At 41.4% G+C, this 25,018-nt stretch overlaps 1 pseudogene; it reads left to right on the top strand.

The window, feature by feature from the left end:
- Nucleotides 1-5,130: 5,130 nt before the first annotated feature.
- Nucleotides 5,131-24,573, top strand: LOC114059200 (annotated as a pseudogene).
- Nucleotides 24,574-25,018: the final 445 nt, after the last annotated feature.

Raw genomic sequence — 25,018 nt, forward strand, 5'->3', positions numbered from 1 at the left:
CCCATCACACAGTGTTAGTGCTACTTGAATCAGACAGCTGGTCTGATGGTAAAGCAACTTTTATGGTCTTCTAGTCAAGTTTGAATCCAACCAATTACAAACTGAAAAAAAAAAAAAAAAAGAATGTGATACAGTTTTCTGTAATTTTTCAAACCTGCTCTTTCAATCTTGCTTTTAGCTAATAGGCCTGAAGAGCAATCAGTCCCCTTTGATCAAGTTCAGGATGTGAATTTTTTTCAACTAGACTTATTTCATCGTGTAATAAACATTTGAGAAAGCATTTTTTTTATATATATATACATATACATATATATATATATAGCCTTTGTACTTTACTGTGTGTTCCTGGTGAATATTTGTGTGAAAAACACTGTTGCCAATACGATTAATTGATTTTTTTTCATCCCCATGTTGCCTTTTCTCACAGAAATAACGTGTGGATTCCGTTCCCTTCTGTTTCCAGAAGTATTTCCAAAATCCATGGCCACACACACACAGAGGGTTGTGTGAAATGCAGGAAAAGGGAATGTCTGAAGCATGTTCTGTGTGCTGCCACATGGAGTCAGTGTGCCCCAGTGTATAAACGGGCAAGGTTTGCATGACTGTTGGGGATACAAACAGTGGGTTGGGTCAAAGACGTCTTTGCTGACACTTCACTCTCATTCTGTTCTCCATACATTGATGTGCAGTCCGGACTTTTGCATGTCAAGAAGATAGTATTGTTCCCACAGGAAAAAAAAAAATGAGAGAGCTGATAGCAAAAAGGAATAAACTAAAAAAAAAAAAAAATTATATATATATAATATATATAATATGTTGCTGCCTGGAATCCTGAAAGACAAATCTGTCCTTCCAGCTCAAGAACAAGGCCTTTTTGGGGCAGCTGACTGAACCACAGAACCTTGCTGGAGGTTCTTGCTGAGGATAAAGCAGCTGCTGTGCTCGACAGTGAGAATGGATTGATGGTTGTAAAAATCCTGTCTGTGCCTATCACAGTTACGAAAATGTTCTTTGTATTAGCAAAAATACAAATAGGAACGACTTCAGCTTTGAAAGTCTCTATTAACATGGACTACTTGACCCCTAAAGGATGCCTTATGATCTCTGCAACGAATCCTTCCAAAGTATAAATGTCTGGATATTAAAATTAACCTCCAGTGGGGTTTTTCTGTGCCATAGCAGCATCCAGAGCCTTGCTGTGCCAGGCTCTGTGTAAAGCTGCAGGACATGGATGAGAAAGGGGTATCTGGTGACAGATTTTGTGTGTCAGAGAAGCAGTACTAACTTTTCTGTAAATGTCAACAAGTCTATAAAATGTCTGCATGGGGGAGACCTGTATTTGATGGGAAAGAGAATTTTTCATTCCCTACCCCCTTTTGTCTTCCTCAGATACTTTTCACACAGTATCCTGTAATTTTTTAGACTCCCAATATCCCAAGAAGCAGAGTTCCTGGATTATTTCATCACTGGCTTGAGCTAATTAAGTGTCTCCTCAGCTGTCTTGTCCACAGATACTTCCCTTTCACACCAAACCTGCTGGGCAAGAGGAAGCCAGGTTTTATTTACAAAATATGCTGTTTATGTACTTTAAACTTCTTTTTTTTTCCCCCGTGTTTGGTGCCTAATTGGTAAAGGCATGTTATCTTTTGGCAGGGTACTCTAGAGAGAGGGGGAAAAAAAAAGGGAAGGAAGGCAAATGGAGAGATCCTAGATCAAGTTGTTGTGGTAAATAAAGATGGCTAACATCTAAAAAGATACATATATATATATATATGTACACACAGATGGAGGGGTTACAGTGCTGCATATAGAATTTCTACAACAAAGTTTCGTTTAGACATGCAAATAGTGATTAAGGTTTTAACTGGGGGGGAAAAAAGAGGGGTTTTGCCTTAGCAGAGTCCATCTGCTCCATGTTAATACTACTGACAGGAGCACTGATGACTGCATTGAATCAACCTGCATCATTTTAACACATAATTTCCTGTTTGATAAGAACTGCACATGGAGGTAATGGACCACTGAGAGACCTCTCTGGCTTTACAAAACCTCTTTACCCTGATGTGGTGCCCTGGTTTTCTGTACTCTTGTGGGGCCTGGCCTGCCACCCACACTACCTGGCCTTCATATTCCCATCCAGGCAGGTGGGATCTTGCCTTTATGGGAGGCATTGATTCCAGCTGATTTCAGAAGGAATGATCACGCAGTGAGTGCTGTGGTCACGTAGAAATATCCCTCACTTGTCTCTCAGTATCCTCAAAATCGTAGAATTGGAAGGCACCTCAAAAGATGATCTGGTCCAGCCTTTTTTGGGGAAAGGGAGCTTGGATGAGGTTGCAGATTCATAGAATCATCATTATCTAGCAACCTATCCAAGTGCATCTTTACAAATCTCCAGTGACAGGGACTCCACCACATCCCTGGGCAGGTTGTTCCAGTGGATGGTTGTTCTTACTTAGAAATTATCTTTATTCAGGAAGGAGAAATATAAGCACTGGGAGGGCTTTGGCTGTGTCAGGCAATAGAAAGTTTTCTACAAGCTGATCTTCCCAGAGCACTCCTTTGAGACAGGAGAGTGACTTTCCCTTGCTATGGTACCTCATCATCTCTCAGCATGAGTTTATTATTACTATTGTTAATCAGCATCCCTACAAGAACACAACTGTGTCTTGGGTGTGCTGCACCACGAAAAAAAATGTCAAAAACACCCCAAATTCTTGTGTTTGCTTTTGTCTCAAATGATTTTGTTTGGAGAGGTTGGAAATTGCTGCCTTTTCAGGCAGAGCTTACCTGGGGCAAGCAGTGGCCCTTGCCCACCTGCTCTCCCAACCCAGCGCTTTTCAGGTGAATACCAAAGTTGTACCGATGCTGTTTCCAAACTGCGCAGGAAATAGAAGCTCCTTAAGGGATGTGCAATCCAAATTTCCTTCCCCCATTCGTTACCTGCCTCTTCAGCTGTAGGACGTGAAGGTTATTGTTTTTCAGCCACGGGTGTTGGGAGATTTCTGCATAACAGCTGTTCAGTCGCAAACTGGAATTACTTGGAGCCAAAGGAGTGATGTTGTGTAGTGTTCTGTGTATTGTCATTGTTTGCTGATGAGACTGTTTAATTGAATGCTGTCTGTGGCACACGGGCTCTGAAGTAAAAGAGCATCAAGGTACAGAACCCTTTCTCTACCAGTGTTATTCTTTCCTCTTCCTTCATTAAGGCATCAAACATTTTTTCTTCAAATCATGGAGATTCGTGTCAAAAGCATTAAGCCCAATCATCACCTCACAGAACTTTGTGGATCCCACAGTATACAGAAACATGAGGTAGAAACATGTTCTAAAATTTTTATTCTATAGCTTAGTAGTAACAGAAACCAGAGGAGATTGAACCTTCCTTGGCTGTGCTACGTGGTGAGTTCTCTCAGGAAAAATGCCTGTATAAAGTGCTATTACACTCTCTAAATCTAATCTTTTTTTTTTTTTTTAGCTGTGCCACTATGAAAAGTGAGTCTTTTGGCACAAACCTACCAGTCAGTCTCCTTTCAGTCTAACCAGCTACATTTCTGTATCATTTTATTGTTCCAGGGGTTGTTTGAAGTTAACAGCCAGGAAGCAGTTGGATTTATTTCAAGAACTGAGTTTCCTGCCAGTTTGTCAGAGTGATTTGCTGGTGTTCTGCATACTATAAAGATGTCTCAGTTTCTCATCTTGAAAACTAGGAATGGAATCAATACCATACATCCAAATGACAGTTATATGCAAACTATAGGTGCTACATGGAAATGCATGGGGTAAATAGCTTTGTTAGCATTCTTTGGGAACTGTTCAGCAGTGAGATTTCCTTGGTGCTGTTTAAAGTAATAATAATGTCACTCCTCCTGATTCCTTTTGGCCTGACATTTATTATTGGTTTGGGTATACCTGCTGGAAAGTCTTTAAAATCTTGTACTTTTGGCTGCCTTTTCATGGTGGCTGTAATCTGATGTAAAGGGAGAAGGAAAAATATAGGAGGAGGAAAGTGCTCATCCACACCACGATGCACAGTGAAGATCTGCTTGAAAAGTGGTTTTTTGGAGATGTCACTGAGGTTTGTGTTCACATAGCGGCTTTTCACTACAGCACACCCAAAGTGTCATGGTGGCAATGGGACAAAGGGGACAAAAGTATTTCTGTCGTGGTTTTTGTCAGCTCAGTGATTTTCTCCGGTGCTGAGATGCTGCCCTAAAATGATTTGAGAAAGCCCTTCTGGATCTGTTCTCCCTCCTGGGTGCTGAAAGGCTGTTCTGGGTGTGTGCTGCTGCTGGGTCAATTCTGGCAGGATTGAGCATATGCAGCCCCTGCAATATAATCACAGAATGGTTTGGGTTGGAAGGGACCTTAAAGATCATCCAGTGCCACCCCCTGCCATGGGCAGGGACACCTTCCACTAGCCCAGGTTGCTCCAAGCCCCGTCCAACCTGGCCTTGAACACTTCCAGGGATCCAGGGGCAGCCACAGCTTCTCTGGGCAACCTGTGCCAGGGCCCCACCACCCTCACAAGGAAGAATTTCTTTCTACTAATCAATCTAACCCTACTCTCTTTCAGTTTAAAGCCATTCCCCCTTGTCCTGACACTGCATGTGACGTGGAAGGGACACTGAGGGTGAGACTTATCCAGGGGACTTCAGTGTCACCCCCGAGTCAGGACTTCATCATCATTTGCAGTGAAATGCTCTTGTCTTTCTGCCTTATCCATGAGCACTGTTGACCAGGCACAGTGCCTGATTAGTTGCTAACATTTCAGAAAAGCTGATTATTGGGTGCAATGACTGCAGAGCAGCTGATATCAAAAGCAATTAAAAATACCGAGTTTGGGGATTTATTTCAACTAAAGCTAAGTTTTTCAGTTCTAATTTTTTTTTTTTTTGCTGTCAGTTGAGTGCTCTCCTGTACTGTTCTGTTTCCTTGCAGATTTTGATTCTAAGAAGCTTTCAAGGTCTCCTGGAAATGTAAAAAAGGCTAAAAAAACCCAAAAAATAATTTAAAAAAAGGTGTAATAGTGGCAGAATGAGGAGTTAAAATTAGGAGAAACTAATGGTGCTCATTTTCTACAGATTTCCACCCTTTTCCTGCCCACCTGAACCTGAGGTTCTTGCCACGATGGTATCCCAGGGAAGGAGGCTGCACATGCTCTGGCTCGTTTGCCAGAATTCCTCGCGTAGGGATTGACGCGCTGGGTGTTGTTACTGAGAGCAAACACCAGCAAAGCTCTGCCAGCCTTCCCCTCCAGCCATGTGCTCGTTCCTGTATCTCCTCCTCCCAGCACAGCTGGCTGTGTTCACAGAGCTCAGTAACCTTGGTGTCTCCAGGACTCGGATCTCTCCCGTTTGGTGAACAAAAAATCACGGGGTCATTTAGAGTGGAAAAGGCCTCCAAGATCATCGAGTCCAGCCTGTGACTGAACACCACCTTGTCACTGAGTGCCACATTCATTTGTTTCTTGAACACCTCCAGGGAAGGTGACTCCACCTGGGCAGCCCATTCCAATTCCTGACAACCCCTTCCACGAAGAAATTCCTCCTGATGACCAGTGTGAACCTCCCCTGGCGCAGCTTGAAGGCATTTCCTCTTTTCCTGTTGCTGGTTATCACAGAACCATAGAATGGTTTGGGATGGAAGTGGCTTTAAAGATCATCCAGTTACAACCCCCTGCCATGGGCAGGGACACCTTCCACTAGCCCAGGTTGCTCCAAGCCCCGTCCAACCTGGCCTTGGACACTTTCAGGGACAGGGCAGCCACAGCTTCTCTGGGCAACCTGTGCCAGGGCCTCACCACCCTCACAGGAAAGCCTTTCTTCCTAATATTCAATCTAAACCTCCTCTCATTCAGTTTGAACCCATTCCCCCCCTGTCCTGTCACTCCAGTTCCCGATGAACAGTCCCTCTCCAGCTTTCCCTGTATGCCCCTTCAGTCCCTGGAAGTTGCTGTGAGGTCTCCACACAACCTTCTCTTCTCCAGGCCCCAGTTTTCTCAGCCTCAAGAAATGGATTCAAAACTGTGGAGAAAGAGGGACCTGAGAGGCAACAAAGAACATTGGAAGTATAGTTAAAAAAACACATGCTCAGCCTGCTGCGCTGCGCTGTATGATGAGCTGTGGTGGCTGCAGGACTGTGAACTAATTAGTGAGTATTGCATTCAGACACTTTTTTTTCCTAGCAGAATCCATGTCCTGTTACTTGCAGGAGGGGAAAGTGTCCCTGTGTGTTCAGTTTATACCATAAATTAAAACCCAAGGTTTGAATTCACACGCTCGGTGCGTTATGTGCAGCAACATGCAGAAACCAAGGAGTGAGATGATCAGTGATAAGGGAATGAGGAAGGCCCACGTTTCACTGCTTTTGGAAGAGCAGAAGCGAGGTTGCAGGCAGTGTTTTGTCAAGAGTGACTGTCCTTTCTCATGCACAGAATAGAGCTACATGATACCAGTGTTGTCAAGGGGGTGACACTGGAATAAAGGGTTGCTTTACAATCAAAAAACCCACCTAAAAAATCAAATCAGCTCATTAAAGGAAAGGGCGAGGAAGTCCCAACCCTTTCTGTGCTGAGGAGAGGTAGATAAAAAAGGAATGGCTCTCAATCTGCTATGCTGGCTGGTAGATTAAAAAAATAAATAAATTACCTGCATGCTCATGCTCCTTTTCCCTTCTCTCCACACCCATGCTCGTGTAAAGACTTCAGTCTGAGCTTTCAGAGGAGTGAATACCTTTCTCTGACAGATGGACAGATGGCACTTGCACCCAAGGGCCCTGGTTAGGTTATAAAATTCCAAGTTGCTACATTGCAAATATAGATACATAGGCTGGGGGGATTTGGGCAGGAGCAGGTTGTTTTTGGGGCTCTCTGTGTGTCTCTAAAGGCAAAGAATAGTGACTTTATTGCCCTCCTGTGAAGTCCACGCTGACGCAAACAGAAGGGTTTTGCTGAAGAGACTGGAACCAGTGACAAAGCACCATTTTTTTTAAGATCAAAAAAGAAGAGCTTAGATTGCATAATCAAAGGGAAAAAATGAGAAACTTTGTCCTGAAGGCAAATGCGCCTACTTCTCGTTCACTCTCCTCCCTTTTTCACTACTTTTTTTCCCATGAAATACATGCAAATCCCAACATGCACTAAGTTTTCCTCCAGGCATGATATACTTGTGTGGTTATTTAGTTAAGAAGTGGGATGAATAGAGATATGAATGTTCCCTGCAGAAGGATCTTGGAAAAGAGTGTTCTATTTACTGCTCATCCACTCACCCCTGAAAGCATTTGTAGTTAGTATAGGGATATTTGTCATTCTAATTATACAAAATAGACATTTCCTTCTTAATTTACTTTGTCTTCTCATAGCACAGCCAGAATTTCTGAATCTACCTACCGGAAAAAAATGTCTTGAAATTAAGTGTAAGCATTTTATCAAAATGAAGAGAGGCTTAAGAAGTAATTCAAGTGGAGCAAGAACTTGCTGTTATCAATTAATGCTCGCAAGAAATCACAAATTCTGGTTGCACAGGACACTTATCAGTCTGGAAGGAGCAAATGAATGTGTGTGGTCTGCGCTTGGCTACAGATCCTTCCAGGTCTCCACTGCCACCTGTACACTCTCTCTTTCAAAGGCGTTCTGTGTGAAGGATGTTGAAAATGGTGGGTTTAGACAACACTAAAAATGGAAGGATTGGAGGGTGAGTGGGCAGGTGGGGTGTAGAGGCAAGGAAAGGGGGATGTGGGTGGTTTGGGTGGGATTTAGAGACAAGGTGGGGCTGTGCTGTTATGGGTGGGAGGATTTCAAGTCCCCTCCCAGTTTTCCCTCCGCTGGTTTTTGCCTCTCAGTTTGCCCCTTGGGACATTATGGATGCTGGTGTTGGTCAATTAGAATAATTACAACTTGGAAATATTTTGTTCCAGTAGTATTAATGCCATGGCTGGGATAACTTTAATATAAAGTTCCCTGACCGTGGATTATTTAATTTGCAGCATAAACACTACTCTTCTTGCCTTTCCTTCTGTCTTTAGGGATGCCAGGATTTCCTGCTCCAGGTCAGGGAGCTGGAGCACTGGTGGAAGGAAAAGGTTGGTTGTAGCAGTTTAGATTAAACTGTTACCATGTGGGAAGAGTCCCCACTTGGAACACAAGACCATCAGTCCTCTCAGAAGCTTCACAGTAATTAACTTTCTGGTAGGGAAATACTTCCAGATCCGTATTTTTAGTAGCTGGGAGTATAAAGATGCTGCCAGTTATGCTGATGGTGTCAGTGCTTAACACCATGGAGTTGGCACAGCGATTCCTGCTCAATCTTCCACTTTCACACATGGGTTTTTTTTTTAACCTGGCATTATGTCAGTGCCCAACTTTTTTAATCCACAGGATCAGCACCAGGGAAGACAGAGTCAGGCTTTTACACTGATGCTTTAGGCTATTGGACAGAGTTTGTCTTCCAGATTTTTATGGGCTGATGAGAAAGTGAAGAAGCTCCTCCCAGCTGCTTGTTGCCATCCTCCTTCCCAAGTCTGCTGCTGACTGAGCTGCGCCAGCTGATCTGCTTGGAGGCTCTTTAAACTCTTAGAACTAATCCAAGAGTGCTGGGAATAAAGTGAGTTAGGGAGTGGTTCTCTGAGCAGCTGAACTGGCAGATCTTGGAAGCTGGTAACGCAGGGAAGAGCAGGGAGGTGGAAAACCACAGAGAACGGGCCAGTAGGTGGTTTGTGTTTTTTTTAATAAAGTTTGCAGTTGTTGTATCTGTTCAGAGTCAGGAAAAAACTGTGGGACTATTTCTCCTTGGTTTATACTCCTGCTGCCTCCTTTATATTGATACAAACATGCATCCAGTTGAGCAGAAAACTGATTTATCTGCCCATCATTCCCCCCAACACTCAGCTTTCACTTGGACCCATTTTCTAATCAATTTAGTGGCTGGCTGTGCCAATTCCAGAGCTGGAGCTTAAGAACAAGAAAGGGTGAGTGGAACCAGCCCTGTTCAGTGAGAGCCCACGCTGATGTCAGGCTAAAGTGACTGGAATTACACTCCTGGTAGTGGTTGCTTTGGCTTTCCGTGTGGAAAGAGGTTTTACAGTCCTGCCATGGAGTTAAATTACAATAAAGGCACTCTCAGCAGATGCTTGGGATGGTGATCATAAGACTCTTATTGTGCGGTTGGAATGAAAATGTTACAACTTGTGGCTTCTGTCAAGGGGTAAATGTTTGCAAAATATGACCTGAGATTCTTAAAAAAAAAAAAAAAAAGATATCCATTAATTAAAAAAAAAAAATAAATAAAATGTTCGTGTCTTTGAGGAGACTGTAATCCTAATTTTACAAGAGGAATTTACAGAAATGCAATGTGATAGCTAAAACTTCTCTGCGCTCCTGAGAATTTGGGAGCTCTGGATTGATCCTGCCACGCGAACGGAAAGAAAGCTGCTGTGTAGGGAAACGCACGGAGGAGTTTTGTAATCACGTGGAGGAAAAACTCGGACTGGCACCCACAGCACCACCTGGAAACAGCAGGTCGTTTATATCTCACCTGTCACACGGATTATGTTGCAGCTTGGGAGATTATTCCTAGCCTGGGAGATAATTCCAACTTCAGTTTTCCTGGAAAATGATGTTGGCTTCAGTTTACCTGCACCTCTTCTTTGATAAGCCCTTAGTCGAGGGCTTTTACCTGCTTTTTGCTTCACTCCTGATTATCTTGGTTTGGGTTTGTTGTTGTTTTTTTTTTTTTAATTGACTGCTGTTACTTACATGGAAAGAGACTGGAGAGGTGATGTCATGAGAATTTCTGCTGAGGGGTTTTTTTTAATAGGATTTTTAAGATTAGGGCCTCAGCACGTGCAGATTTTAGAAGATTATTTTTGAATGGCAGAGTTCTCCGCTTTCAGGGAACTGGTCTGCTAAGTAATTTTAAGTTTAAAGCAGGATTTGTATGAATCTTTATAGAAAAACGGAAGCCTTTACTGTTTGTATGATATTTGCCTTATTTGGGTACATACACTGGTGTATTTATGACAGGTATTGGGTTTTACACTTTTTATATAAATAGCATTAAATGCACTCAAAAGGAAACCAAAAAAATCCGATTCTGCAGAAAATTACAGGCAGTCTCTGTGGATGTAATAGCCATAATACACCAGACTTTTTAATATAGCTGGTTTGGCTCTTGTGTATCCTGCTCTTTATTCTTAACACTGTAATCAAGTGTAATTACAGGTGTAGACACTTTAATTAAAGGTGAATGAGTTTTAATTAAAGGTGAAAAAAGTAGAATCGGACCAACATTAACAATGTCTCTGTGACCTAAGATGGAGACTGTCACAGCATATACCTAAGAAAATACATATTTTTACAATTCTTTTGTTTCTGCAGAATCTACTTTTGCAGAAGTGCCTTTCTGCAAAAAGGAACAAAGCACTGTGGTATTGCTGCCGTTGTGAGGCAGCGAAAAATCTGTTTGCCACTGACATTTTCAAGCTTCATCTAGTGCATTATCAGTAGATAGCAATATCCAGCTTCTCTGCTAAGGTTATTCACAGAAGTTACTACACATGTAAGTACTGTGGGCATTCTCAGTGCTGTGGCACAGCTGCAGATTTCATGTGTTTCCTGCAGATTTCTGCTTTTCGTGCAGATTTCAGTGCTCCGTTAAATGCCACTTCTTTCCTGTGTCTTAAGAGCAAGGTTGGTGGAGAAGTTGTGAATTTTGGGATGAAAGATCCCAGAACTCTGACAACACACGTCCATTTTCGCAGTTACCACTGAAGGAGTCTCATGTTTGGAGAACAGACGTAGCTGGCATCAGTTCCCAAGGACTTTGGAGGAGATTTTTTTGCTGTTGGGAGAATTGTGATGCAAGTGGAATACTTGATATCGGCTTTTTTCCCCCCTCTTTCCCTACTTTACCTCAGCGTTCTCCAGATTTGACTCACAATTGGGTGGTTTTGCTCACTCTGAACACTGTGTTCCGCTATCTTTGCAAGCAACCACAAAAATGTAAACCACTGGAACAGATCACCCAGGGAGGGTGTGGAGTCTCCCTCATGGGAGATATTCCAGAACCATCTGGACACAACCCTGTGCCATGTGCTCTGGGATGGCCCTGCTGGAGCGGGGAGGTGGGACCAGATGACCCCACTGTGGTCCCTTCCAACCTCACCCATCCCAGGATTCTGTGACATTTGCATAAAATTTGCTACCTGGAATTCAAATTTTCTGCCTTTTTGAGGCGACTAAAACAATCTTTTCGACAAAGGTGCAACTTCTCTTGTGTTTCAAGAGCATATATGAAAGCTTTTAACAGACCCAGTTTAAAGATAAATAAATGAACTTTATAGTTCATTTAGCCAGGTCCAGAGTCTTTATTGTTTGTCTGAAGAAAGGCAACAGAATATCTGATGCTTCCTTGGTCAATTGCAAATGTTTGGGATTTTTTTCTGTGATGTAACAGAAATCAGACATTTGCAACAAGCTGTTTATATAAGTTTAATGTCCAAATGTGGCTGAGATTGGTTTCAGCTAAAAATGATTTTTATCTTGACCCCTTTTTGGTGTCCTGTGTTAGATAAAATCATTTTTCCATTCTGTTTTGACTGCGCTATTTCTGTATCAAGTAAACCAAGGCAATAGCAGTTGCTATCCTTTTTTTAACAACATTAATATAAATACTGATGCCTATAATTATTTTTTTTTCTGCATCTTGAAGGTGTTTATTCCTGATGAAAAGTGGCTTCATGTTGATATGGCATTATGGGGAAGCACTATCTGTCACTCCTGGCCTCAGAACCTCAGCTCATATTTATGGCTACTGAGCATTTACCTTTGCATCCACAAGTGTGATGACATTTTCTTACCATCTCCTTTGGTGTAACTGTTGAGCAAGATAGTTCTCAGAAAAAGAAACAGGTGCAGGAAAATTTTTTATCTGGTCTACAGTAATTTTTTCATGTTGTATGAGTTTTTCTGTTTCAGTTAAGTGGTATAATTGAAAACAAAATATTGATGAAGAAGAAACAACTGAATTGAGCTACTGGGAAGCTGTAAAACCAAACAAATTTTTCAAACTTCATATGATTACTAATGGTGAGCTATGAATCTAAACAACAAATTTGTTCTTCAGAGGTCTTTGGTCCTTTTTTTTCCCTTATGTCAATCTAAGCCTTTCAAAGGTTCGTGAGTTATCAACCTTAAATCCCATTTCTCTCTTATCCATAATTTTTTCATATTAAAAGTTGTGATAAAATTAATGACATAAAATACCTTTTTTAGGTTAAGAACAGACACTAATGAGGATGAAAATACAATTCCATGCAAGGGAATGTCAGATTGGTGGTGCTTTGGGTGGTCTCCCTCACGTGCATCACATCCTTGAACTGGAACCAGTGTGATATTTAATTAAATACACTGCAGTGATGGAGAGAAATTACTTTTGTTTTCTGGTGGTGGTTGTAGTCCAGGCTTTGCTTTGCTAACCTGCACCTTACTAGGTCTAAATTCATTTCCAGTTTCCTCTTAACATTTAAGCTTAGAGATTGCTTTTGCCAATGGACATATAGAAGGTGAGTCCCTCCTCATCTGTGTGTTATTCCTGGAAAGCATGACTAGAAATATCCATCTGGCTCTTGTGGCTCTGACTTTAACAAATCTGCTTTCACATAATGCATACCTCTCTTTTCATTACTTATTCCTTGCATCAAATAAGGAATGACATAAAAATCTGGGAGTGAATATAGAGAGAGTTAGTTCTGTTGTTTAGTCAGTCTGTGAGAAACTCTATCTCTGTAAATAAAGGCTTTTATTTACTAGTGGATTACACATGCAGTACCCCATTCCATCTTTTTAAAGCTGTAAGCCTAAATATATAATACAGAACATTATTTATGACAACTTTGCATAGTTTGATTACAAACTGTTGTTACAAACGTTATGTCTCATACCTTACAAGAATCATATTTCTTACATATTTCTTGCATATTTCTTTTTGTTATTAATACTCTTTAATACCTACCAACATCAGTCTTTGCTCACATACTGCCAGGACTGGGCTATTTATTCTAAAAATTGAGAGGTTCAGAAAAAGTTCAAAGCCCTCAGAATTTTACTTTGCTGCATCTGTCAGTGAGAACAGCCTCTGCTTGAAAAACATGCTTAAAAATCACTTAATTGGTTTCATGTTCCATTTTTCATTTATGTAAGTGGGCAGTCTTGGCTGATGGAACCCTGGAGTCCGTAGCATTCTGCTAAATATCTTCATACATGTTTTTTCAAGTTCAAACTATGTTGTGAATTTTATTAATTAAAAGAATGTTTCCCAACCTAGTAGGCAGGCTCCACCAGACCCAGGAGGTGGGGTAGGGCACACTGTGAAAGAGGAGAATTTTGAGGGCAGGGAAAACTGCTTACCTTTCCCACCCTCCTGCAAATATGTTCCCACAGTTATGAATATAATTCCCTTTGAAAATCACCCATAGAGCTTCCCCTTGACACTTGTGGTACCTCTTACTGTGTCGGATTCAGTTTCCCCAAAGGTAAAGCTTCCGACTCAGGCAACAGCCCCAAAACCTTCTCTCTCCTATTTACATGTAAAGAATGTTCAAGAAAGCTCCAGTGAAATACTCAAAAGTTTTGGTGCCAACAACTTAAAATGGGTTTGAGCCCCTTATGGTTGCTCTGATTAAGAAGTGAAGTGGTTTTCGATCCGTCTGGCTAGATATTTTAGTTGATTCACTTTATTTATGCCTATATGCTTACATATACACAAGACCTTTGGATTTCTCAGATCCTGTTTCAAGCCCTTCAGAGGAAATAAGGGCTTGTCTCCCTTAGGGAGCTGTTGTGAAATACACTGGAATATGAATTTAAAATGCAGGGTTTGCCTGGATTAACTCCTTGTGTGAATGCAGAATGCCTGGCAGCTTAGTTTAATCCACTCTGCGAAGATTAGGATGATTTAAACCAGATAATCCAAAATAAATGGAGGTTTTTTCATTTATATGTTTTTCTTTAAAAACAAAAAGACTGCTGTTTGCACTTTAATCAGCTGCGCATTATCAGCATGGCAATGTCAGCCTAAGGAGATTCAGCTGCTTCCCGTTTCCCTTCCCCAGTGTCTGATTTGGTTGAGAGCCAGATCAGCTCCATGTCCCAGATTCAGTGTGTGGCCTTACAAAATTTGTGCCAGCACAGGAGAGAGGTTAAGGGTTAAATTATTGGGAACTGAGTGGAACACGGAATTTGGACTGATGCAGTCGATGCGTCTGAATGACACTTTGTGCCACTTGAAGAAAATGCAATATGAGTCTACTTTCACTTTGTGGATTTTTTTGTGGAGTGAGGCAGAGGCTAATTAAGGTTTAGTCCCCTCATGCCACATAAGTACTGACTACTGCAGTGCAGCATCCTGACTCTTAATTCAGCTTAATCATTGTGCAGCCTTCCCATTTCTGTTGGAATTACCTGCACTGCCCTCACGGCCTTCCCGTGAGCAGGAGCAGGGAGAAGTGGAGAGAGGGGAGAAGGGTAAAAAAATGTGCCAAAGACATAAATCAGCAGAAGCACATTAACAGGCACATCCCTGCCACAGAGAATGGGGACTATTCACCCAATTAGTCTAGACAGATTTTTCGGCCATGAGATGGCAGGTGAAAATCCAGGGCCTGGTTTGTGTTGTGGATACTGCAGAATGTTCTACGTTTTTGTAGTTGATGTAATTGTGTCTGTGTTGGAGGGAGTTAATTAAATGTTACTGCAATATTTACCGGTGCCTGTTCGGTTTCTAAAAACACTTAATTCCATATTCCTGTCAGTTGATTTCCTGCCAGAACTGCCTTGTCTTCTCCATGCTTTTATTTTGGTTTAAGGTTACCTTCAGTAACCCAGCATGGTTTTATAAGCATGTTGCTCTTCATGTGTACGGTACCAAGGAATAAGCTGATACAAATCAAAAGAAACTTGTTTATTGTCACTGGAAAGGTACTTCATATTTAAAAAAAAAAAAAACCAAAAAACAAACTATTTTAAAAAGTATTTCACTGGAGTGTTTCTTACAAAATTCACTTAGTGCTACATGGTACATGAGAACTTGTGAGAGATCTTCAGATTTTTTTAAATTTATCTAAAATAATTGCAAAAGCAGTTCTATTTTAGAGCACCATGATTTAAATAGAACAGTTCCTATCATCCATAGGCAACTCTCAACTTAGACTAATTGGGAGTTGAATGCCCTCAACTCCCAATTAGTCCAAGCTGAGAACTGCCAGTACTAAACGAGGTTGAGTTTCCTCATGAGTCTGCTTGTGGTTTACAGTTCATATACCATTCAGACTTTTCACTTGTATTCTATCAGGCAGGATCAGGGTTGTCTCCCTCATAATAAATTTCAAGGTGATCTTACTCTTCTTCCTGTTCACCTGATCCCTTCAAATCAAGGGAAGCACAGCTTTCGCCATCCTAATTTTTCCCAGCTCTGTGGTAAGAAAGAGCATTTTTAAGGCCTTCTTTATACTGGTAGCTACCTCTTGTGTTAAAATTATTGCCGTGGCTTCAAAGCTGGTGTTCTGCCCTTGGCTGTATTGGAGAAGCCACATTCCATCGACAGTCTTTCATAGCAGACGCCTTGGTTGGTTGAGTAAGGGCTAAACTATGGGCTGTATTTGCTGTGCGTGCAGTTCAGCCTCAGACCCACCGAGTGTAGGAGCAGAACCTCTCCAGAAGAAAAGCCTTTCTGCTGAATTAATATGAGGCGATCTGTGGGACTCTGGCCCTGGAACAGATCATTCTGGGCTTGCTTTAAACAGATCAGCTTGGCTTTGTTTTGTAAAATGTGTCAACAAAGTCCACATCTGTCTGGAACCTTCTTGGTGAACCCCCCAGATACCTGTCTCTGCATTTCTTATGGTAAAGTTTATGTGTTCAAGTTGCTTTTTGGGTTAGCTGTCAGTGACAAAATCCCATCAGTGGATGCAAGGCAACATAAATTTGTTCATTTTCCCTCTTGAGATCAGCTGGACTATTTTTTGGCTGGGAAACTCACTCCAGTGGCCTAATAGTGTAGAATCTCTAGTCCTTAGAGGAACAAAATTCACACATCATTGTGATCATAGCTTTAGAAAGTAAAGTTCATTAGAACAGGTGAAGGGGCCCCATCAGTTATAACAGGAGGTTATAACTGATATAACAAGGTGCAAGTCACAAGTTAGGAAAGCCATTTAAATAGGGTATTTTCAAATACTGTGGCCTGTTGAGATTCTGGAGCTTGTCTATCACTGGGGAACTGAGAAGACCCTTTTCTGAGATCAAAGTGTAACAGATCCTGCCTCAGCACAAAAAAAACAGGTCCTGGATTTTACAGGGTCTGCTGTAGTCTGTGTTCTTGACATTCAGGGTGGTGGCATCCATTTTAAAGGGACACGTAAATCATGGTGTCCAGGCATGAAAGACAATTTTCCTTTCACCCCCCCCCCACCCTAACAGGCAAAGACAAGCCAGTGAGGTCTCACCTCTGCATGGAAGCAGCTGTCATGGCACTGAGTGGATAGAAAGTCTTTTCCAGGGACCCTCGGTAAATAATTGGGTTGAATTCCTGAGGGTACGGGGAAGAGTGGGCTGCTCTGCGTGGGGCAAACGGGGAGGGAAGGGTCACAATCAGGCAGGGACATCACTAACAGGGTGCAGTTTCCTCACAGGGCCTGAGAAAGACAAACAGAGAAGGTCTGGTGCTGCTACCCAAGGCCAACCACAGCCCACTGACCACCAGCGAAGTCCACTGTGACAACACAGGGCTGAGGTCAAGCCAGGAAGTCCAGATAGAAAGTCAGAGGTTCAGTCTGTTGTCCTGTATGTCACATTTTGAATCTGGGGTTAAAGAGATGGAAATCTTCACGTTGCACTAGAAGGATGATCAGTCCTCCAGCTTCTGGCTGAGACATGAACAGCTTGACCTTTTTTTTTTTTGTGGTCCCTCCATCAGAAGTGTAATGTCCTCTGTAGAGATGACAGAAACACTGAGGATCCTGTTTCCTCATTGTAGGCAGGGTGAGGTTTTAGGATTTCCTCTGTCTTTTAACAAGGGGTTTAGAGTTCTGTACCTTTAGTATGTTAATCTGTAGCTCAGAACTCTGCACCAGGAATACCAGCCTATATTCTACCCATTGCAGTGGACGTGGGTTGTCATCAAGGCTTTCACGTTCTTGTTCTGCTTGCAGAGATGTCCTGATGAATAGCAGAAGGGGAACACACGATGCACCTACTGGGTTAAATGAACTAGGCAAATCCTCTTTGTAAAATGAATTTTGTGCATTAATTTCTGAGACTAAAAGGTATCCAACGAGTCATTGAGTTTGATTCACTTGGTTATTCTTATCATCAAGAACATTTTATCTTTCCCTGCCTCTTGGTCTTGAATTTGATTTTAGTCCTCTTGATTCTTTAGAGCCTTTGATTGGGTCTAGGCTGTCACTTCACCTTTCTAAAAAGGTAGCTTTCTGCACAGCTTTTGCCTGTGTAAGGTAGGTGAGAGACACTTGTGGCTGCTTCTTTTTGCATGATAGGAAGTTTACTCCTGAAAGTAGTTTTTTAGCGCTATTTACACCTAAACATAAATCCACTCGGGATTTTGCCCTTGTGACATGTCAACTGCCAGAGCTTTCTACTTCTGCTGTTGAAGATTGCACTGTGTCCTCAGCACCAGAGGGTTCCTGAGCTCAAGAGATCTGAGGACAGAGCTTTTTATATGCAAAGACAGTTTGGTGGATCGCTGATTGCTTGCGGTTAACCACCGTGCGAATGTAAATGCGAAGACAGAAAGTGTGAAGATAAAACAAAAAAGGAGGTCAGCAGGCAGAGTTCTTGGAGATGTGCAGCTGTCAGGTACTCACCACTCCATCATCCTGGTTCTCCAGAGACTGGGAAGATGGAGAGGGGACCTCATCAATGTCTGCATATACATATATATATAACAGTAATACATAACTATGTAATAATCTTTTCTCTTTCTACAGAAGAAAGAGGAAAGTAGTCATGTGCAGTTTTTTAAATAGTTTGTTTGGTTTAGATTGTTTTGGTGTATTTCAAGGAAGATGTAGGCTATTGGAGCACTTAGGAACCTCCGAACAAGAAAAGGATGTGTCATCTCCTATTTGTGGAGGAAATGTTCTCCAGTAACATCATGATTTTTGATCATGCAAGGAGACAAGTTTCAGAAAACAGTGAGTGGGTATGCTCATATTTCTGTTTATATTTGTAAGGTTCAAGGTGCTTTTGGATAACATGAGTGTGTGATTTAATAAATATTTCTATTTTTCATATAAGTCAATTGAAGGAAAGCAGGGTTTGCTCCAGGAAGACCACTGTTTTCGTGCAGCACAGAAGTTCTCTTGGCTTTGCATGTTTGGTGAACTGGAATAAGGAAGGTGAGCAACAGAACACCCTTAGGTCTGTGTTTCAGCAGAAAAGCTCTTCCCTTGGCACTGCCTCTCTTCCCTTGGTGGCCACGGCACAGTGTGACATTCCACTGATGCTGAGAAACCGCCCACAGATGGGAAAGGCTGTTGATTATTGAAGAAAGAGTCCCCCTGAGAGCCAGACTTGGATTAAAAGAAATCTCTGCAAGTAAACCCAATGAGCATTTAACTACTTTCAAGTCAAAAAGCAATTTTTTTTTCCTTTCCAGCTTTGCTCTTCCAGTCAGCGTTTTCTACACCAGAACACTCCCTACCTCAACCAACTGTGTGTTGATATGCTAAAAAGGAAGGGAGAGGTGGTGGGTTTGTTCTGGTTTTAAGTGCTTGGAATATATTTAGGATTTGTGGATGTTTTGGTGATGGAAATTAAGTGCATTAATTGACAGAAGATCTCAAATTTCAAGCTGTTGGCGTTTTGAACAGCTTGTTGTTCTGTTTAAGATAAAATTGAGTTACTGATAAAAAAATGGTTTCATTAAGCCTAAATTAAATTGGTAATGGAAAAGCATATTGAAACTGTCGCAGTGCTGTATTAGTTTATTAATGCAACTGGCAGCTATAGGTTATTAATTAATAAATCTTCATAAGTTATTTGCATCGCCACAGAGGAGTTTCTGTTTAAATTCAGAAAAAAAAAAAAACATTTGCTTGCCAGACCTGTCAGAAATGAAAGGCTGCTATGAGATCACATAAGGACACATGGCAAGTCAGAGCTCTTTAAAATAAAACCTACTTTTTTCAAGGTCACCTTGTACAGAATGGGTCAGATAAACCTCAGAGTTGTAAGTATTGTTACAGCAGCTGAGAGAGCTGGGGATGTTCAGCCTGGAGAAGACTCCAGGGAGACCTTAGAGACCTTTCCAGTGCCTAAAGGGGCTCCAAGAGAGCTGGAGAGGAACTTTAGACAAGGGCCTGGAGGGGTAGGGCAAGGGGGAACGGCCTTAAGATGAAGGAGGGCAGGTTTAGATCAGATAATAGGAAGAAATATTTACTGTGAGGGTGGTGAGGCCCTGGCACAGGCTGCCCAGAGAGGTTGTGGACTCCCCATTCCTAGAAGTGTTCAAAGCCAGACTGGAAGAAGCTCAGAGCAACCTGGTCTAGTGAAAGGTTTCCCTGCCCATGGCAGGGGTGTTGGAATGAGATGATCTGTAAGGTCCCTTCCAACCCAGACCATTCTACGATTCTATGGTTAAGAAAATTAGTATATATAAAATTAGGGCAACTGCGTTACAAATGCTGGAAATGCAGGACTTCATCCCCTGGAAATTCCATTCCTTGTGCCTTCAAATCAGAAAGTCTAAGGGGCTCTTCTACTTTGTAGTAGCTGTTTACCTGCTTCCACGACTCGAGGCTTGGTTAGAGCCAAAGGTGTGCTTTAACTGGGGCTGCAGCTCTGCTCACCTTGCAGTGCATAATCAGCCTCACTCAAACAGTGCAGTCCTTCCTTGACCTAACCACAATCTCCCTCGGGTCCCCCAGAGGTTCCCACAACAGCTATGACTTGCTGGGAAAGAATCCCACAGCATCTAAGCACGAGGAAACCTGTGATATTGCTGTCGGACACACAGGAAACGCAGAAGCCGAGAGGCGGGTGGGTCTCCCGCTTTGGGAATAGGAATGTTCGAGCCACGGAGCCAGACCTGGGAATATTTAGGTTGTATAAACATACAGGCAGCTTTGTGCAGACTTGCTCAGTGGGGGTAGATTCTGCTTTCTAGTTGCATTCTTAAGGAAACACGGTTTTTCACTGACTGCAAGTCAATGCACGGATGCTGAGCAACTCTGCATTTCATCAGATGCTTCTTGTGAGCTACCAGCTCCAACCAGGCCTGTATTTAAATGGTTGTATAGCTGGCGTGCATCTAGCTGATATATCTTAATTTTCATATTTTATGCTAGAAAATAGAGAATTGTTTTTGTTTTGTTGACTAGATTTTTTTTTTATTTCCTTCTCTCAAGGTGCTTTTGAAAAGAAACTGGAAATAAATCCAAATTAAGGGTTTTTAAAAATTTTATTAACTAATGAAGCTGTTTAAACATGCTGTTAGGTTTCTTCTGTTTTTTTTTTTTTTTAACTAAAGCATGACACATTAAGGTAGATTTGATACATCAAATAAAGCCCATGGCTAACTGAACTATTTCCTTCTGGTCACTCTGGCTGCACTTAAACCCCTGTGAACTGTGCAGTGTGTCTGGCTGTCCTTGTCCCCTGATAATTCTGCCTGTGTTCTGCTTGCACAGCCAGGGAAAATCAGAAGGTGGCCTGGACTAGGAGCAAGGATTATGTGAACCTGTGTCATGGCCCAGCAAACCACAGCGAACCAGCTGCCCTGTGAACTTGGCTGGGGGAGCTGGGACACATCCTGGGGTCCAGCTGCTCAGGCACTACACAAATCCCTTCAGATATTAAAGCCAGTTATGTCCCTGGCTCATGATTCAGCTTTCTCTACAAATCCTGGCAGCACACACACATCTATCTGCATGTCGGTGCAGACTGCCGGTGCAGACATGACGCTCTCACACTCCTACCCCGGTGCGTTGTGTAACAGCTCTCTGATAGATATTGAAATTCTCTTTTAAAGAGCCTGCTTACCTACAAGAAATTACTCTGAAACGAGTTGTGATGCGAATGCAAATGCTGGAGATATTCTGAAATCGCTCCCTACGTGGATATATTTACGTGCCAACAAGTTGTTGGATACTCCCTGAGACTGATGAGATTCACTGATGCGATTTCGCAGATTAAGATATTCCAGACCAGTTTTCCATATGAATTTAGGGAGTTAATAAAAAAAAAAAAAAAAAAAGAAAAAGTAAACCAAAAATTTCTGGCCTAGGATAAACTACAAGGAAAAGTGCCTATGCAGGCAGTGATTCCAGAATAGTTACAGAGCCTTATATTTGCTGCTTTTTTTTTTTTTTTTTTTTTTTTTTTTTTTTTTTTTTTTTTTTTTTTTTTTTTTTTTTTTTTTTTTTTTTTTTTTTTTTTTTTTGAGAAAACATTAGAACTTCAACTGCACGTTTTTCCCTGGACATTTGTATAACACTGGGCTGATTACAAAATAATGCATGGCATCAAATTCAAATAAAACAGGTTTTGCCTAAATTCAAACCTTCTTCATGGAGGCTCTTCCTGCTGCAGGAATCCATCCGGTTGCTGATTCATCCGCACACAGCAGCATTTGTTCAGCATTAAGTTGTTACAGCCCTTCCTGCCCGTCTGCCAGAGGTTCTCCCATTTCCAGAGCTGTCAGAGAGCAAAGCTGTGTCTCAGCCACTGCAGCTCAAAGTCTGGCAGCTGAGCAAGCACCGAGCATGGTTATGCCCTAAGCAAATACACCCGAATGTGAAACGGGGAGGTGGAGGGCAGGCACTCGCACTTTTTCTGCCACTTTTCTTTTAAGAGTAGTAATACCTTGAACTCTCAAAGTAGATTTGCCAGAGCCCCTCTGTCAGAACGCCTCCAGACAACATCCACCCTTTAGAAACCCTCCCAAAGCGCCACGGGCAAAACAATAATCACCCTTTTTGTGAGGGCCCAGAGAGTGAAACACGATCCTCTAGGTCTGTTTCACTTCTCATCTGTTTCCTAGAGGTAATCTGAAATGCTCTGAATTGACCATTATCTCACTGCACCCTTTATTGTATCCGCGTTCCATTCTGATCTCATTCTTTATATTTTATTCCCAACTGTATTAAAGCATCATCATTTTAATATGATATTTTAATTTTTTTTTTGTCTTATGTCAGAGTAAACAATACAGAACTGAAGAGAGGGGTTTTTTTCTCTATTATCCTTTCCAGTTAACCATGTTACCTGTGCCCTTTGTGGCATGGTGGGCACAAGGGCCTTCTCACTGAAAAGCTCTCCACTGTCCCCTCTGTGACAGCAGATGAGAAAACTCGAGGCTCATGGCATGGTGATGTGGTAGACCAAGCTCCATATATAAGCACTGGCAAATTATGTTTAAACTTGCCTGAGAACTTGAGAGGCTTGGCCCTTGGATGCTGGAAATGGGGTAAAACATTTAAGCACTTTTGAGTTCACTTTGTGGGTGGACAGAAGGAAATAATGGGAATTTCTAGGCCAGACAGGATGAAGTGACTGCTTGACAATGGACAAGAAGAACTTTCTCTACGTGAACATAAAGAAAGGGTGATAATTGTGGAAAAATTACCCAGATCTGGGCACGGTGTGGATGTGTGGGAAGAAAGAGGGAATGGAAAATGAAATTCAGAGCACATCAAAGAGATGTCTGCACTATCCCCTTTTCACAGGTGGAAAAACTGAGGTAGAGAAGCAATTTACACACATTCCGCTTTCACTTGTTATTGTCAGAGCCAAAAATTTCTACCTCCCAGTCCTAAACATTAACCACAAGGCTACTCCTCTGTACTATTATATCTGTTATTTGTTTTGCCTTGTTTTCAGCTTTAAGAGCACCTCTGATCTGCATAAACATGTCGAAACACACAGTGATTCAGGTGCCTACAGCTGTGATGTTGAAGGATGTGGTTTTATTTCACGGACTTCACTAACTCTGGAGGCAGCACTGCATGAGAGTGCATGTGGGGAGCGTATTAAAGAGCAGGATAAAACATATTTCTATAAATGAGACCAAAGTTTCAAATTTACATGGGTTTAGCTTCACGTCGATTAATGAAACGTTTTATTTTTTTTGCATAAAATCAAGTATTTATTTGCACACATTTCCAGGACCCTTGTAATTATTATGCAAATGCCTGATTCCCCCTCACCTATAGGTTTTGAGTGCTTACTTTAGGTCCAGCACTGATGGCCAACGCAGAGGATTTCCACTGGGGTTCCTCCACCAGACAAGTTCGGACAACCACAAATTGGAAACATTTTAGGAAGATGACTTCAAAAAGGTTTTCAGCTATTTTAGTGTGGTTTTCCCTTTTTCAACAAAGCATTCATTTTTGTCATATATACTTGCAAGCCTTCCATGACAGTCTTTTTTTTTTTTTTTTTTTTCCAAGAATAATGGCATTCTGAAATATAAAGACCACATCTTCCAGAAATGTTTATCCTGGAGTTATTCATTGGCCTAACATCTTCAAAAAGTTCATGATCTCAGCAATCATTCTCATTTCAGGTGTGCTACCAGTTGATTCTTGTTCAGATCATAAAGTATTTTTTTCTAAAACATTTTGTTTAAGAGATGCAAATATTTAATTAAAAGCTCTCTTAAGTTTGATTCCATTTCAGGCATTTCGAGTGTGAAACAATTTACTACTGAAGTTTCACTATGGTGAAGGAAAACCTACGCTAAAGATGGCCAAACCAAGGAAACAAAAAGGTCTTTTTGCTTTTATTGCTTTTACCACTGTGGAAATCTTGTAGCCTTGACTGTTGGAAGAAAGTTTTTAACCCTGCAAGTGTGTATCCACCCAAAGAGAGTATGTAAATACAGGAACAGCTTCTGCAGTACAAACGAGACAGGACACTTTGGGACAAAAGAATCCAACAAATAAAATATTATTATAAATAGGTGCCTCTTATTTTCTGTTATGTGATATGTATTTGATAAAAGCTATTTATTGGAACCCTCATGCAGGTGTTCCTTCACACAGAGTGTCTTTTGTTTGAGTGCCTCGTAGTACGCAGCAATCTAATTCAACTTTTAATTGCTGACATTATCAGTTTTGGCAATCTAATGAGATATTATTCTTATTTTCTGCTGTAAGTGCTATGTTTGTAACTTATATTTTCATTATTTTCGATTTTATTCCCTCAGATATAAAGACGACAGTGAAGGCCATCAGAATTTGGATGTAACTGCCGTGGGTTGGGGTCAGGAACTCCAGGTGGTAACAAGGAAGTCTTGACCAAGTCAAAACAGTTTTGGAAGAGAAGAGGGGACGCTTGAATGGGCTTCAGTCACAGTGATCAGCTACTGGAGCAAATGTTCTGGTGGAAACAGGGACTTCTCTGCCAGAGCCAGTTTGGGCTGAACTTCAGGCTGTTTTGGAACCTGTTGTACTTCCACTGAAGTTGATGAAGCAACACCAACCAACACGAGGGAAAACCCCGGTAGGAACAGATCTGGGCTGGGAATTCAGAGAGATTTCGACAAAAACAGCTTTTAATGGACTTTTACTCTAAATAAATCAATTTTTTTTTTTTTTTTTTTTTTTTTACTCTCTGATGGGCATTTACTTTTTTAAACTAAATATATTTTAAAGTTTTCACTGTTATCCTTGTCAAATCTTGTCACAACACTTTGTTTTCTCAGCTTTCCTGTTAAATTACTCTGATATGCTTAGAGAATATATGCAAGATAAACACAACATTATGCACATAAAGTACTTTAATTTATAGCCATTTATATTCCTACAGATGATATTTCATTTTGGAGAAGAAACTTGTAAGGTTTTTTATATTCACATAGCATATATATGTGTGTATTTATTTATTTACAAAATACAGCCCATGGGGAAAGTGTCAAGCCAATGCACAAGACAAACAGTTTGAACTGGGAGGTAAAACACCCCATTTTTTATTAGTCCACTATGTTATTTATCAGATAACAGC

This window comes from Empidonax traillii, unplaced genomic scaffold, assembly GCF_003031625.1.
Source record: "Empidonax traillii isolate 1590-97213 ecotype Southwest subspecies unplaced genomic scaffold, ASM303162v1 scaffold208:size1045274, whole genome shotgun sequence".
NCBI classification, from domain to species: domain Eukaryota; kingdom Metazoa; phylum Chordata; class Aves; order Passeriformes; family Tyrannidae; genus Empidonax; species Empidonax traillii.